Source organism: Hypomesus transpacificus, chromosome 6, assembly GCF_021917145.1.
Source record: "Hypomesus transpacificus isolate Combined female chromosome 6, fHypTra1, whole genome shotgun sequence".
Lineage (NCBI taxonomy): Eukaryota > Metazoa > Chordata > Actinopteri > Osmeriformes > Osmeridae > Hypomesus > Hypomesus transpacificus.
The window spans coordinates 7,238,914-7,256,296 of record NC_061065.1 but is presented as its reverse complement, the minus strand read 5'-3'; the positions used below and the strand labels follow the sequence as shown (position 1 = coordinate 7,256,296).

Genomic DNA, 17,383 nt, shown 5'->3' with positions numbered 1-17,383 from the left:
CCTGACAATGCCAATTGACTCTGTCAGTCAACGGACACAAGCAGCTTCACCAACAAAGGGGCAAGGAATGGAAGTCATTCCCTGTTCTGACAAAAGCCAACAAGCTGAAGCATAGGAAAGATTTGTACCTCCTTTGAGGCAATCCTTAGCGTTGCCTGGATTACAACAAACTATGCTTCCCACTGTGCATGCCGTGGTGCTAGGCTCCTCGACAGATCTTGCAATCAATCGTTAATCATTTTGATATGTAGGCCTGTGGGGAGATATGAAATAACGGGTGGAAAACGGACCAGTGGTGTAATCATGTTATAGAAAGACATCCTTCCTGTCTTTTATGTTGCAGCTTCTTATTTGTTGAAAAGCTTTGTCTCTCGGGTTGTTTTATAAGCGGCTAGGCTGCATGGGAAGCCTGTTTCCCCTGGAAAAGTAGTGTGATGGTCCCCAAAAACAATAATCGTCTCTAAGTGAGATAGTATCGGACTCCCTCTGTCTAATACAAACGCAGGGGAGATTTTATTGAGGAGATCAAAACGATTCAACCGTTTAAAGAATGTTCAGAAGCATGTGTGCCGAGGTAATGAATTCAACAGATGTGCCACGCTGAAATCCATGCTGATCATTTTGATGGTCATTTTAGGATGAGGTTTAGGACAAACAAGACCAAATTAAATCCCTTCATTAATGCTTCATGTGGTTTGGAAAAGGAAGCCATGTTGAAATGTTGTGCTTTAAAGAAGGTCCCTCACAGTCTTGCACCCTGTTTGCTCCCCAGCTAAGAATAGGATCCACCGCACATTAATAGCAACACTTGGGATTGCGCCCTTATTTAATCAAACAGTATGAGGCATGCATATTTATCCACTTTAGCTAACCAGGCACATATTGACAAATCTCAATCATATTCAGGGAGTCAGGTGGCTGAACGGTGAAGGAATCAGGCTGGTAATCTGAAGGTCGCCAGTTCGGTTCCCGGCCAAGCCAAAATGACGTTGTGTCCTTGGGCAAGGCACTTCACCCTACTTGCCTCGGGGGGAATGTCCCTGTAGTTACTGTAAGTCGCTCTGGATAAGAGCGTCTGCTAAATGACTAAATGTAAATGTAAATATAGTGCCAAAAAATTGCCGTGAACTGCCCCAGAGATATTGCCGGACAAACCCCACAGTCTTATTACTCCTGTGTCTCTGCACCACCCACTGAAATATCCAGGTCATGTTGGCTGATATTTTTATGATTGTGTTAATTGGAGTGACCAGTCATTAGAGCTTGTTTTATCACTGCTGCTGGCCTTTTAACGGTTCTCTCCGAGTGGGTTAGCCAATGAGTCATGTCGGGTAAGGACAAGTGGCTTCCTCCATAACTCAAGTCCTCAGCATAACCTAATTTCCCTCCTCAGACCAGACGAAAGAACGAAAGAACCTTCATATTAACTTTGTTTGTGAGCGTCCGTGGCATTTTTCACAAAAGATGGCTTCTTTTACAGAATGGTATTTCTGCTTTGGAGTCTGGGCCGTATCCTTTCAGGCACAAGCCAATGCATATGGACGTAATACAATTCAAAGCTTTGCTTCGCCTGGCACTGAATCATACCTTGAAGGTTTCCAACGGATTTCATTAAAACTGATTTAATAAAAAAAAGAAAAAAAAAGAATGATAGGGTTAAAAAATAAATAAGCCCTAGCCCAATATGATGCGTGACACTTTTACAATGTTGTATGCTGTGCCTGTTACTTTAAGCCTTCTCTCTACTTTAAGATACGGTATGAGATTCACCAACCAATTTTCTGTTTATTACTGCTGTGTCCAGCCAGTCCCTGATAAGATTAACACGAGTCTCTAAATCATTGCAGAAGAGAGACAGTGTGCTGGTCAGTGCCTGGGCAGCAGTGTTCCACCAATGTGCTCTGCGTCTGTTGGAGTAGTGAGTCATGCTTTATTACAGGGCCGTGCTCATAGGCCGGAGAAAACGCAGGTGTTAGAAATGGCTTCCAACCACTGATACCTGGGCTGCGTTTCCCGATAACGATGGATCGTAGCAACAATCGAGCAAAAAAACATACATATTTATTTTGTGTGTCGCCCCAAACATGCTCATAAGGAGTAGGCTAATCTATGCGCTTTCAAGAGCTACGAATTTCCAAGAGACTCTTTAGCTACGATGTCTTCGGGAACGGCCCGTAAAACTAAGATTCGTCCTACTGAAGATTCTACGATCAATTTAGGCTTACGACGCTTTCGGGAACCGCAGCCCAGGTCAGTTGTTCCATGTTGGCCCTGGTGGTAAAGGTCAGGAGGTTAGGTAGATGGGCTCCTGCATCGGTGGAGAAGGTCATCTCTTACCTCCAGCTACGGTGAGAGGAAGGAGTCGGCCGGCCCAGCACAGACCTCATTTCCCCTTGACGGATCTTGGCAGTCTGCCGTAGAACTTTGGGGGGGAAGTCGCCCGGGCAACGCACTAAACCGTGTTCTACTCTTGTAATCCAATCATTTTTTTATGTATTTCTTTATTTTTTCTTTATTTTTTTTTATATGAACCTGTAACTTCTTCAATCTTTGTAGAGAGGAGTGTGAGGATTGTGGCAGTGAAGTGTTTTGGAATTTGATCAGCTTTCATGTACGACAGTGAATTTCTCAGTGTAGCAGCAAGAGGACTTTGACAATGACAAATGGCAGCATGACGTACACGCACACACACACACACACACATAAGGAACAAACACACATGCAGCATACAGTCTTGATGTATTTTTGTATGCAGTGATCCAAACATATAAGTGTGAATTATTAGATCTTATTAGAAACAATATCTCTGCGCAACTGGATAAATGGACTCCCAGTAAGTATAAAAGTATAAACATCATTTACCATCTAATCAGTGGGAATGGTGGTTCCAATGCCCAGGTGTTTGTTAGTGAGTCCTTCAGCAGTGTGAGATCCTTCAGGAGACGTAACGTGAGACAATGCAGGGGTAGCTGCGTTAAGCTGTCCGAGCTGGAACATGACAAGCCTCTGAAGCTGGAATCCTGCCAGGTACGTCAGTAGTACATGGTGTCTGTGCGGGTTGCTGTGATTCAGATAAACTGTCTGAAATCAATAACCGTGCTCAGGCACCTAGACGGCAGGCCATGCCTCCTCTCCAGCCCTTCCCTTCAAAAGGTCACACACCACCCAGTGTCTTCAGCCACACATCGTTTACAGCGCCCTTATCCAGGCTCTAATGATTCAAACTGAGTTTGATGTCTAAAGGCTGCTGGCTGCTTCTCCTGCATTTCTCTTTGATTAGCTCTGAGATCTTCGGTCCAAGATGACATGAATAGATGCTGGTGTCTTTGACTGGCAGGTAATGCTCACAGCGTCTCATTTTAGTCTGAATTAGAGTGACTGTCCCCTGTCTGATGGCAGGCAATTACCGGAGATTGTCTCTCTCTCCTTGTTGTGTTTGCTGGTAAAAGCAAAGCAGCTTTATTTTGGAGGAGAACGTTTTCGGTAGGAATTCTGGAGCCTGAAAATGACACCAGAAGATGTACGTGTGACTTGAGGGACTTATTGAGTACTGTAGGCAATTCGTTTTTTAATGAAGGTAAGGGTTCTTGTGTCATTGTGACCCTAACATGGTGACCTGGTGACTAAATGTAGCACAACATTTCACACACTCATTCATTTTCATTTCAAGTTATCTGTGTCATTATCATGGGCATCAGTGAGAAGCAGATTTGCCGATTTTTGCATTTCTTGCACCCTCACTAAACTGCTTTCAGTCCCTCCTTTGTCAAATACATCAAGGGAGTAGGAGGGAGATTTGATGAGTCACATCTTTATTGAGCGACAGTTTGATGATAATAACAGATCAGAGATTGACCTTGGCGGGGTCCGGATCCATTTTCCTATAAGAGAACAGGGAAAACAATCAACATCCTGCTCTCCTGTACAGCAAGCTCCTGAAAAACTACTGCACAGGGAGTGGGTGGGAGAGGAAGAGAGAGGTAAGAGGAAGAGAGAGGTGTGAAGAAGAGGAGGAGAGAGATAAGGAGAGAGAGCTAGAGAGGAGGCGTGGAGCCAGAGCTACCTCTTCTTGTTCTCCTTCGTTTGTTCTCCGAGCACATCCGAGAACCCGGGAGGATTCTCCAGCCAGAGGGGTCGCTCATCAAAATGGCCGCCGCCTGATCGTTCAATAATAACCCCATCACCAGCTCTCCCACTATGTTTGTTTATTTTCCGTAATGAGCCGTTAGATTTGAACCCTAATGTTACCAGTGATTTGTTCAGCGGTCGAAAATGAATATGAATGATGATAATTCTAAGGGGAGGCACATAATTGGTTGAAAATACCACAAGCTTTACCACTCAAGGGCTTTAAACATCCTCATTACTAATGGCAGTGGAAATCCTGCCTGGAAACAGAAACCCATGTCAGCACAGTACAGCCTGCTCCTCAGAAATGATGGAATTTGTGTTCATGTAAGTGAATCTCACAGATATTTATTTCCCTCATAGCATTTTGCAATTTAATTAGATGGTCACAAGCCAGCTAGTCAGGACAATAACTTTAGGAATGTAGATGTCATATTCCTACCGTTCACTCTGCCAGTTGGTGTGACATTCGGCTTTATGAAATGGCATTTGTGACACGTGCACACAGAATAGATGTAATATATTCCCCTCAATTAGGTATCAGGCTAACAGACAGCTGCTGTAAAGGATGTATGCACCAGGTCTTCTCTCTCTGTCACAGCTCTGTGGCTGCACAGTTATCACACCCATGCTGCAGCGAGGAGGAAACGCTGGCGTTGGATTGCAGCAGGTTTTTTTTTCTCCAGGCCTGTGGGTGGATATTGGGCTCTGTTTTATCACCTGTGTACCCCGGTTTCTTCTCTGCATGTCACTGTGCTTTGTGGCTGCATGATGTTATAACGTAGAGGGGTGTGGATGGAAGTGGACCCGAGCATGTATGGTCCTTAACTTATTTATGAGCTTGAGGAAATTGGAATTTTTAAGAATATCTGAAATGATGTATGCTGATATTTCGTAATGGTCTCCCGTTGCAGTTGTATAACATGTAGGCCTGTTTGTTTTGTAATGGCAGGCTAATGGTTGAACATTGTTTTGCGTTCGGCACCTTTAAAGGCACCTCAGGCTCTCAATTTTTTCCACAATAGATTATAGAATAATTTGATTACACAGTCTTTATATATATATATATATATAATTATTTTTTTATGTGTTTTTTAATGAATGAGTTTTATGTGTGATTCCAAAATCACACCTTTAGCGGATTGGAAAATCTCCTGTTCACAGGCATGCTGTGAGTCCTGTCAGGCCTTTAGCTGCTGTCACGTACAGCAAGCTTCACTCTGGGAGATCCATGTGCTCGTCCTTTTTTCGCCCAGGAAGCCTGCCTCACTGCCTCACTGCCTCACTGCCTCACTCTGCCTCCTACCCACTGATACGGCCTCATTCTTCATCCCACGTTCTCACACCTTCCTCTGAGAACCTCTCCACCACACTCATTCACACCCATGCACACACACATATACATGCACACTACACACACTGCACACACATAGCCAACACATACACACACAAATATATTATATGCGTGTGTACACACACAGGGGAGAGGAAAGGGAGATGGAGCCAAAGTGAAGGAGGGGGTGAAAACTGGTGTGAGAGAGAGTGGAATAGAAAGCAAGAAGGTGAGAGATGAGCCGGGGTCTTGTGAACTCCCTAATGAGAAACCACACTGTCCAGTCCTCCATGCAGCTGTGCTGGTGCTGCTCTGCTTCTCTCCAGGGTTTGAAGGACATGGCGGTGCCCTCCTCCTGCCCTCCTCCCTGCCACCATGCCCTCGTTATCGCCCCATAATTAGCCAATTCTCTCCCCTAATCAGATAGCTGCTGTCTGGGGAGACTGCCGCCCGCCGGGGGAGATGGATGGTATAGGAGGCTGTAGGCAGGCCCCGCCTCACTGCTCTTTAGAACCCACATCGAGTTAGCCAGAGGTAAATGAGGGCCTGTCAGTCTGTCTTGGTACTCTGTTGTTGTTGTTGTTGTGTGTGTGTATTGGAGTGTGTGTGTCACAGGGAACGTGTGTTTGTGCTTTAGTGTACGTGTATAATGAAGAGTGAGAGTGTGTGTATGTGGATATTGGAGTGTGTGTGTGTGTGTGTGAGAGAACGAGTGTGTGTGTGTAAGGCAGAGAGTGTGTGTGCGTTCCCCACCTCACTCCCACCAAAGAAACAAGTCTCCGCGTGTCCGCCGAGGGTTCCCAACACGGGCGAGCAGTTTCCTGCTCGTAAAGCAATCATCTCCAGCCCCGCCCTCCCTCACACGACACCCCCCCCCCCACCACCACCACCTCTTTCTTCTCCTCTCAGCATGCAGGGTGCTGACTCGGCTCCGCATATGGAGAGTGACTCCCCCAAGCAAGACGTTATTGATTTGCCCTGTTTGTAAGAGGGAAATGTTCCAAAACCTCTCAGGCCAATTCTGCACCAGCAAGCAGGCAGGGGTGTGTGTGTGTGTGTGTGTGTGTGTGTGTGTGTGTGTGCATGCGTGACATGCACACGACACCTCACGCCACTGAAGAGAAAAGAGAAACACGAAAAACGCTTTTGGTTACATCTGCTTCTGTCATGGGACGTCAGGTAGCCGTGCCTTACGGAGGGAGCGGAGATGTCTAGCAGTGTACACCTCCTCCCTCCTCCGATGGAATGGTCCCCTTGTTCAGAGAACACTCCGGAAGCTGCGGTTAACTGTCTTCCCAGTACTCACTTCAGAATTTCCAGGGAAAAGATGACAATTAGGGCAGGCGGTTTGAGTCTCGCTTCATGTTCTGTATGAAGATTGAACTTCATTGGGAGTATTTGCTTGTGTAATTGTGCTCTGGTATGGGTGTACATTAAAGCACCATAGACTGGTCGTTACAGAGCTCATGAAGACACACATGCACACACGCACACACACAAACACACACACACACACACACACACACACACACACACACACACACACACACACACTACACTTAAATATTGGCCCAGGCCAGTGAGCTACATCATTGCTTCATTTGGTTCAAACTCCAGAGCGCAAGAGTCATTTATCTACATAGTGTGTGTCTAACCTCCGCAGTGTTTCCCACACATAGACTAATTTGTGGCGGTGCGCCACAGAATCAACACCGGCCGCCACACATTGCGTTTCGTAAACATTTTTTTTTTTCGCTATTTAGGTAAAAACACGCAGCGTATTCGTTCAGCTGCATTTCCTTTCCCTGCTCTCCCTCCGTCTCTTTCACGCACGCGTCTTTCTCACATACACACACAGTCACTACGTCAGCACACGTTAGCAACGATGCATACGCCGTTCTAGTGAGACCGACAGCTACATCAGCGAGCCTTCAGCATTAGTGCCGTAGCTAAAGGTCTAGGAAAGTTGAGGCTACTTTTCGCTAGGTACCGACGGACATGTCTTAATCGAAGGTTCCCCTTCGTTGTTTTGGTGAGAAGTTTCAAGAGCTAGCTACTTACCCGGCGTCATGGAGCCGACCAGTTAAATAGTTATTTAGCACCCTGTATGCAGCGTCGCTACCTGCATATGCAGAAATTATTTGTTTGTTGTTGTTGATTGATTTTGTGAATTATTTCGACCCGACCCCCCCGGTCTGACATGAAACAACACCCCCCCCCCCCCCCCCCGCCACATATAGCTTTCTAATCTGTGGGAAACACTGCTCCGGGTTACACCCCCTCCACCACCGGGAGAAATCAATGACTCAGTGTACGACACAGAGAAGTGGAGCCCTGAGTCATCGATTTGTTATTTTATCATCCCTCTCAGCCGTTTACTGTTCATATGGATAATTTACTCTTTAACACTTTTGGTTTATTTTAGGAGATGTATTTTCTTCTCTGCAAATTGTCCCCTCGCACTACTTAACAGAACCAAAAGGAAGTGTTTAGGGACTGTAATTCAGACTGGGAGGAGAGGGTGGGAGAGGGTGGGAGAGGGTGGGAGAGGGTGGGAGATCAGGTGTGCCTCCACCTCGGACGCCCTGCCGGCTCGGCTATGACAGGGACGTGTCTGACAGCTCCGTGTCTGGTTTCCCCTCACACCCCTCCTCTGCCCGTTCACCCCCCCCCCCTCCCCTCTCCATCAGAGCTTCAGTTTGACTCTGATGTTTGCCGTACAGTCATTGGCAGTTAGTCATCTGACCTGGTGTTGAACCCAATTCCATAACTCCTCAGCTTCACATGCTGCCTCCTGCCACTGCGGATCACCTGCTGCCTCCTGTTCTTTAACACTCTCTAAAGGAAACATGGCGGAGCATGCCAGCAGAAGAGCACGCTTGCATGGAAATGTCAAGGAGATTTAGACAACTGCAAAATTCATGAGGTGGCATTTCACCATTATCTCTGTCTCTCTCTGTGGATGTCTGAGGCACTATGTTCTTAAAAACACACTTCTGCAAATGTGCGTGTGTGTGTGTGTTTGTGTGTATGATTGTTACCCTGTTGGAAAACTGTGTACAAACTATCTGGTGTCCCAAAAGTAACTGATGCTATCTCAATAGACCAGAAACCCAGTGGGGCTCTGTGCTGGAGTTTTCACATCTCCTGTCTATAGTCACAAACACACACACACACACACTCTGTCTCCTGTGTTCCCATCTCCTATCTGTCTGGCGGTTGGCGGTTGAGTGACGGCTCCCCGTTTGTCTGGGTATCCGTGGTTACGCGGGGGGCTGGGGCCTGAGCCTGTGGACTCGGATCTGTCAGCACTCTGAATCCTGAAACCAGAGACGACCGGCCCAGAGCCGCCTCTGCTGCATTCTCCTTCCTGACCCCTGCCCTGCCCTCCTCTCTCCTTCCATCGCTGCCCCTCCCCTTCCATCTCTCCGCCCCTCCCCTTGCCGCCCCTCCTCTCCCTCCGCCACAGAACACTGCTGGCACCTTAGAATCAACAATGAACAGTCGACTGTGCCACTGTGCATGGATACTGTGCCACTGTGCATGGATACTGTGCCACTGTGCATTGATACTGTGCCACTATGCATGGATACTGTGCTACATTGCACGGTTGGTTGTTAGCTTCTGATGTTACCCTGGAAATGACCCAAACAATAACACTAAGAGGCTAAGCTAACCACTAGGCAGGTAGACGTCAGCTATTCTAGCGACAGGCTCCACCGCTACCCTCACCCGTAACTGAGCGTGTTCCAGAGGCCCTGTCTCTGTGAGACCAGTCTCACCCAGCGGCTCTCCACTGGCGTGTGAGAGGGTGGGAGATCAGGTGTGCCTTCACCTCGGACGCCCTGCCCGCTCGGCTATGACAGGGACGTGTCTGACAGCTCCGTGTCTGGTTTCCCCTTACACCCCTCCTCCGCCCCTTCACCCCCACCTCCATCTCGCTGCCCTTCTGCCTCCCCATCCGCTGGCTGATGAGTGAGTGAGGGAGGGAGGGAGGGAGGGAGTGAGGGAGGGAGGGGAGCTTAGACTCAGCCCCAGGCTTAGAGGAGTGGTGAGTGTGATCTCTCAACCAACTAATGAGAATATTTAACGTTTGCTGAGTCCACATTGTGCTGCAGCCTTTTATCCCTCCAGGGATTCGGGCGTTTTGGTTTTGGATGTTGACAGAGCCAGTTTGCTGTCCGAGCACGTGAAGACCTGGGGGTATTGGGAGATGTCCAGGGTTCTGCAGGTTCAGGAGAGATCCTCAGGACAGATCCTGATCCTAGAGACATGTCTAGGGATCAGCAGGTTCAGGAGAGATCCTGATCCTAGAGACATGTCCAGGGTTCTGCAGGTTCAGGAGAGATCCTCAGGACAGATCCTGATCCTAGAGAGATCCCAGAGTCAAACACTGAGGCTCCTCTCTCACCCGGGTTTAGGAATCACCCCTTTGGGATGAAACAGAACTCACTTAAACCACTGATCCTAATGTACAACTCAGCGGCTAGCTCTGTCTTGCAGCAGTATCACCCATTCATCCGTCAGAGTGTAGTTAGCATTCTTCATCACACAGACAGACACCTCAGTGGAGTTGTTGTCTCCTCTCCTTTTAGATCCCTAACAGACTGCATGACGAACCACTTTAGAAAAGCATTTCCTCCAATGATTTTTAAGTACGTGGAGTTTTTCCCCCTCATATAAAACCAAAGTACACAATTACACGTGTTTGCGGTTATGGTTAATGCTACGGCTGGGTTTACGTTTATTCTAATTAAAAGCTGTAGCACAACAAAGTGGTTGCACTTTGCTGGGTTCCAACTCCAAACGCTTTTTCTGGCTCAGTGCTTATATACTCTCCTCCATCCCAAACTGTCGAATTGTCTGTCTCAATCACTGCGTTTCTTCTTTTATCTCACACCACAGCTTCTATCACCCTAAACCCTCGGCTAAGCCATACACACCAGAATGCCTGGAAAGTGTTTGCTAATTTAACACTTCACCACATTGTTCATACCACACTTCCTATGGATGGCGAAAAACGGAGAAAAGGCTGTCGGCTTGCTCCTCTTCTCCTCCTCTCCTCCTCTCCTCCTCTCTTCCTCTCCTCCTCTCTTCCTCTCCTCCTCTCTTCCTCTCCACCTCTCCTCTTCCTCTCTTCCTCTCTTCCTCTCCTCCTCTCCTCCTCTCGTCTTCGTGCTTCACATGCTTGAAGTCCTTAATGGGCCGTCCGTGTTCTGACTGAGCAGAAACGCTCCTCAGCCCACCGACAGGTCAACACTCGCTCTTTCTCTTCTCTTTTTATGTCCTAAGATCACTGACCTTCACGGGGCCACCACTTCCACTCTCACTTATACACACACACACACGCACAGAAACGTACACACAAACACACACAGCACCCCGAGAGTAATCAGCACTCGTAAAGGAGGCACATGTGCCTGGTGTTGTGATGCATTAAGGCGCTCGGTCGCTCAGTGACCGTGATTTGACCGCGGTCCTCTGAGACGAGACGAGGGGGAGTTAAGGAGGGGTGAGTTTGCATATGTGTTTGTGTGTGTGTGAGCCTGTCTGTCTGTCTGTCTGTGTGAAGGAGGGGGGGGCGATGGGGGTGAAGTTGACGTGCACTGACAGTGAACTGATCCAGTAGCCGTGGAGCACGTCTCTGTCCTCTTCCTGACCCCCAGCGATGAGCCGCCCCATCCTCAGCCCAGCCCACAGGCACGCAGGTACATCACTATTTAATGACCGGCGGTAGGCGGGCCTGCAGGGACTTCTCTTGTGTTTAGGCACTTTCACAGAAGTGGTGGGGTTTATTTATAGCCTAGACAGAGTAGATCTAAGAGACAGTCATACACGTGGTGGAAGTCGCTTCTCTGGCAGAGGGGACGTGATTTCACCCCGGCCAACTGCCAAGAGGGGCCCTCGTACACCCAGAGAGGGTCGTCTCTCCTCTCCCTCCACAGTTCCCTGGTGGACTTTGCGGCTGACACTGAGAATAAAACAACCACCCCAAGCTGCCTCGGGAAAAGCACCAACTTTCCCTGACCCCTCGCTCCTCCATTGTTAATGGGATGTAACAGCAAAAGTAGATCCATTTTTAAAACGGTCTGCATGACTAACAGCATTTCTATTTAAAAAGAAGTGTTATCCAGTGGTTGAGCTTGTCTCGACTGACGTGACGTACACACGCTTCCCCAGTGCAGGCCTCCGTGGTCACTCACACAAACCTGACAAGTCATTGTCTTCCCCTAAGCCACAGTAATTCATCAGCACTTGAGGCAGCTTTGGCTGATTGCATTTTCGACAGAACAATCTCCGCTGTGTCATCCAGAATTTGTCTTTCACTACGGGGCGGGACTTTGATTCCAAATGGGAGGGAGGGGCTGTTGGATGATTGCTCTTGCAGAGCCTTTTCTGATTGCACATTTTGAATACGGGTGAGTGTGTGTGTGTGTGCATCTGTTTGTGTCAACATAGTGTATGTCAGCTCTGTTGCTATAAGGGATGGGATGTGAGAGACGTGGTCCTGGGGGGGAAACTAACCCTAATGGAAGAACTTGTCGTCCTCCTCAGTAGTTGCCTCTCCTCTGCCACGCTCCTGTCAGGCAGCTGGGGGTTCCACCAGGGGACCAACCACCAGGCTTCAAACAAAGGAACTCATGTTGGCCATGTTTACCATGTTGGCAAATGGCCTTGGGCCTTTGTCCAGTCACCACAACACTCACAAACCTCCCTACCACAGTTCACAATGCTGTTCTAAAATGGCGGCGTGTTGGAACGTAGCAAAACGGTGTCTGACTCTGAGGAGCTTGTGTAACTGGTGACATCACGTTGCTCTGTTCTCTCCCACACTGGGGTGCGAACCCGGGCCACGACCACCCCTATACATCCTGTAAACCAGCTACGCCAGCAACAAGCTAGCTCTTCGATGGCGTGGGTGGGCGGTATTTATAATACTGAGGAGTGACTTCAAACTGTCTCTACTCGGTCATACTCAAGCCTTGGAAAGCTGTTGTTGTAACATAAAGAAGACGTTTCTTGTAGCCTTGTACTTGACCACTGTAATACTGTCATCACTCTCTAACATAAATCTCATGCTAATGAAAATGAGTAAATTAAAAGTAAATGAAAACCAGCAGGGTGTCAATATTCGCTACAATAATCCAAGCCTCTGATGACTCACTCATTTCCGGAAGATGCTACTGTAGACGTGAACATTACACCGGCAGCCCTCTGTTGTGTTTTAAATCATCTAGCAGATCTAGGGTAGGCTCTCCTGCCAAAGTTAATTCCTTGTCTGTGCAAACTTTCATGGCGAATAAACACCGATTCTGATTCTGATTCTGAGATCTGTTTCCAAAGTGTAGTCATTGTGCCACAAACCCCTTTATTATTAAATTTGAGATCCATTAAAAAGGACAATGACATCTTTCCTACAGTTTGCGCTGTAATCTTTAGCAATGGCACTATTATCCAACATATTTCAGTATCCTTCCTCATGAGATCACTTGGAGACTGATTGATTACAGACCAGTATTGATTTACGTGGCTGGCTTTGCTGTACGAGGGCTTTGAGATAATCTCCTCTAATTTTCACTTTTGAAGCAAACCCAGGTCCTGCCATTGTTTAATCAAGGCCTACATTCATTCAGCCCTCAGAACAATGCACAAGGCCAACAGAGCTGAAGTTCTTTCAACAGGGCTGAATTTGTCTGCTGTAGTAGCCAGTGCTTCTCAGCCATGCGTTTCAGGAACCACTATCCCTCCCCGAATACCAGATGACCAGTCCTCCTACAGACAAAGACAGCACTGTGGATGAACCAGAGGACACCAGGAAACCTGTTGTTAAAGGGCATTCACTATTACCAGCAGGAATATAGGAATGGATTTGTGTCATATGGTATAAGCATTATTTTCCTAAACTGTACCTCAGGGAAAAGAAACGCCCCCCCCCCCCCCACACACACACACACACACACACACACACACACACACACACGCACACACACTCTGATGAGTCTTGTGGTTCAAATGTAATTGGTTGCATAAACAACACTAGTTTGGCAGCATTCCTGGATCACCATAAACCACAGGACCCCGTGGCTCCCTCTCTCTCCTGCAGAATAAGGATGGAGAGATCGCTGTCCACGTTTTACGAGCGAAAGAGAGCGAAAGAGTCTGGAGTTGTGTGCTGCGGAACCAGAACCACAGACGCTATGGTGACAGCGTGGTCAAGGCAACAGCAGCTGGTTCCGCTTTTACACGACAACGTCAACAGTCTTCTCTAGGACACTGTTAATCTGCCGCCTCGAACTCTAACAGATGGAAAACAGGTCGAGGGGAACCAGTGAAACTGCAGTGGACACACTACCTGGACGCCAAGTCAAATAGGTTCTGGAGATATTGTATATTTACCTTTAGTCATTTAGCAGACGCTCTTATCCAGAGCGACTTACAGTAAGTACAGAGACATTCCCCCGAGGCAAGTAGGGCGAAGTACCCAAGGACACAACGTCATTTGAGTCGAACCGGCAACCTTCTGATTAGTAGCCCGATTCCCTAACCGCTCAGCCATCTGACTCTCTGTTACGTAGATGTTACATACATTCATTCAGTGCATATCAACATGTCTAGTACGCCTCCAGTGTTTGATGTGTCAGGTGAGAACAGTCCCAAAACTTCAAACCCTCAGTGTGACAGGATTCAAGTTCAAGTCTTATATTGTCAGATTCACAGAACAACACAGGGTCAGACTGGGCACTGAAGTTCTAGGACAAGACAACGCAAAGCAACCTGGCATAACATAAAAGTTCACAGAACATAGATCACATCTATGATAATCTAAAATATAATAAACCTTCTAATATACATGTATATGTACAGTATACTAAACCTCTAAATACACATAATACACATAATAACCTATACTAACCTCATAAACCTATGCTAAGCTAAGACAGGTGATACCAAGGTGTGCCTCCTCAGACTGATCTTGTTAACAGAACAATGTTGGGCTCTGTTCAGGGAGGACAGATGAGAAGTACACAGAGGAAGAAACAGGCAGGATGGAGACATATCTCTAGTCATTCACCAGCTCCTCAAAGGCTCTGGAGCTGACCTTTCCAGACGCCACGAGCAGTCACCGCGGCGGATGCCCCGGCCCGGTTGTGAATGAATTACTGAAACCTCGGGAAGGGAGGAATATTAATAGGACTCTTATAGTGAAGATTGAGTCAGTCAGGACCGGTTTACGGTGAGGAGGAAATCGTGCTTCTTGTCAAACGTCTGTTTTGTTTCTTTGTTTCTTGCTCTGATTGAGTACGGCTCGTGGCCAAAACGTTGTTTCAATCGCTACTTCTTAGATAGGAAAGTTTGCGTGGCGCATATTTTAATATTTTAACACATATTTCCATGATCGTGCAGAGATTTTCATACAGACTTACTGAATCAGATTATGAGATAATGCTTCCAATGTCTTTATGTAAATGAATGTTTTGGTGCCATAAAGTGATTTGAAAGCTGCTGATTGTGTTGAATTGTGCAAACGATGACTAAAGCCCTTTTTATATAATTTACTTTTTTTGAGAACCAAAATGCTGAATCCAAATCAAATATTAATCTCTCCATCCCGTAAAAAATGATATGACGATGCTCACTTTCAATGTCCCTTAACTACATGCTAAATCACCTTCATGGCTATGGGACTAGACAAGAATCTGCTTCTATAAAGGAATTTGCCTCTTTTCAGCTGTTGTACCATATAATCTTGCCTTGAACTTTAAACTTGTGTGGAATCATTGTTAAGCCGTACTTTCCCTGGAAAATCTATAATATTGTGAGAGAGAAAGAAAGCAAGAGGGAGAGGGAGAAATTCCTGGCATTTCTAGTTATTGGCCAGTCTGCTGTCCGGCGGTTTGCTGCTTTGGACTACGGAGGGGGGGGGGGGGGGGTTGAGCGAACACAGAGGTCTGCTCTCTCACACACGCACACACACACACAAAAACACAAAAGCGGCCTCCACTGAGAAGAATAGAAATTGGTATATAAAGCGCCAGTACCCTAGGTGTGTTTGCACAAACTCAGGTAGAATAAAACTCCTCTGGTATATGGAAATATCCATACTGCAAGAGCTGTTCCACAGCTTCACACAGACATCACAAGCCAAGTCTGGTCGCACAGACTGTGTGGCAGAAAACAAGCCAGGGACCAGGCCTGAGGAATCCTCATCCTGAGGGACGACGGTAGGACACCGTGCTGTATGTGGGTGTCATGGGACTGGGGCTACAATATATGACTGAGTGTGTTTTTGTATGTGTATGTTTTATGAGTGTGTGTGTGTGTGTGTACCACTGGGAGAGCAGTGTTAGGTCAGGTAGAGTGCAGCAGAAACAGGCTGTAAGTGGGCAGGCCCTACTGCTCTCCTCTTGTCCTCTTGTCAGGCAGCGATCGAGCCACCGACACAGGTGACAGATGGGCAAAGCATGCCTCATACTCTGCCTATTGTACTCCCACTCCTCTGCTTACACACACACGGTGCACACACACACACACGCAAACACACACATACATGCAGCACACAGATACGCACACGCACGCGGTGCACACACACGCGGTGCACACACACGCGGTGCACACACACGCGGTGCACACACACGCCCAGCGCACACGCAGCACACAGAAACACACACGGTGCACACAAACACCCACAATTCCATAGGTAATAGTGAAGACGTGGTTTATAAAAAACCATGTTCTGATTGCTGTAATGATTCAGGCTACATAGTGGAGTGGCACAGATGAACACATTGGCAGGTTGAAAGTATGCAGTGAAAAGCCCATCCCCATCTGAGCTGTGTGACTGAGAGTTTTGGGCCATGGTTCTGACAGGCGCATACCCTGAGAGAGAGAAATGTACTGCAGAAATGAATTTTAAGAGGATTTTCAATGTGTGTTTATCTGTGTCTGTACACAGATGTGTTGTGTTTTGAATGTTTCTGTGTGTAAGCAAGTGTAGGTTAGTGTGTGTGTGTGTGTGCTTGTATGTCTATTGTGTGTGTGTGTGTGTGTATGTGTGGTGTGGTTAAATGCTTATTTGTATACCTCATGCATAAGTTTTCTCTTGCACAAGTGCTTTGACTTTCCTTGGCGCCATTTAATGGCCTGATAAAAAAGAGAATTGATTTCCTACTTTCACTCCCAGATATGCTTAGTGTGCCACAAAGACCTTGCTCTGCATTTTTAGTTCCTGTGTGTTTGTGTGTGTGTGTTTGTGTAAGTGTATGTGTGTGTGTGTGTGTGTTTTGACTTTCATAGTCTCCGAAGTTCCCAAGTGACTTGACTGGGAGCGTGTTTGTTCAGTTTGTGTGGAGGAGATTTCAAGTCCAGGTACTGCGATGGCCCCTTTTCACACAGACCAAGGAGCAATCAGGGCACCAGAAATTAAACACCCCCATTTTAATTCTCATCTGATTAAAAACCAGGGATGTTTTGCAAGCTTTAGTCTGCAGCTGTTATTACTGCTATGACTAATGAACAAGGATACCCAGCTTCTCCTAACTCCACGCTCTGACGATTATTGAAATGCTCCCACAACACGCCATTTCTCTCTCACCCCCCCCCCCCCCCCTCTCTCTCTCTCCTTTCACTCATTCTGTTGTTATGCTTGCTCTCCTCGTTTTGCTTTCTTTTTTTAATATCTTGTTCCCTTCATTCTCCTAATTTGATGTTTGGGGCTGATATTGTGACGTGAATGGAGAACCACCGTCTCCCTCCAAGCATCACACCACTTCAATCTCTGTCTTTCTCTGGCTTTCTTTACAGACGAGATCATGAAGTCAGGCCTGAATCCCTTCATCTGCATTAAAGGAGACTAACAGCCTGGTGATTCTGAGCCGTGAGTTGGAAACATGACTGACTGACATCTGGGTGGTGTACCTGTTT

General features: G+C 47.1%; 1 protein-coding gene across 2 annotated transcripts in view; it reads left to right on the top strand.

Moving 5' to 3' along the window:
• Positions 1–17,383, top strand: part of LOC124468790 (kelch-like protein 29) — a 132,448-nt gene that overhangs the window by 18,143 nt on the left and 96,922 nt on the right. The window contains exon 3 of one of the 2 annotated variants that reach the window (XM_047021749.1): positions 17,264–17,336. The exons of the other annotated variant lie outside the window; for it this stretch is intronic. The gene's annotated coding sequence lies outside the window, so the exon portion shown is untranslated. The remainder of the gene's footprint in view (positions 1–17,263; positions 17,337–17,383) is intronic. 2 annotated transcript variants of the gene reach the window in all.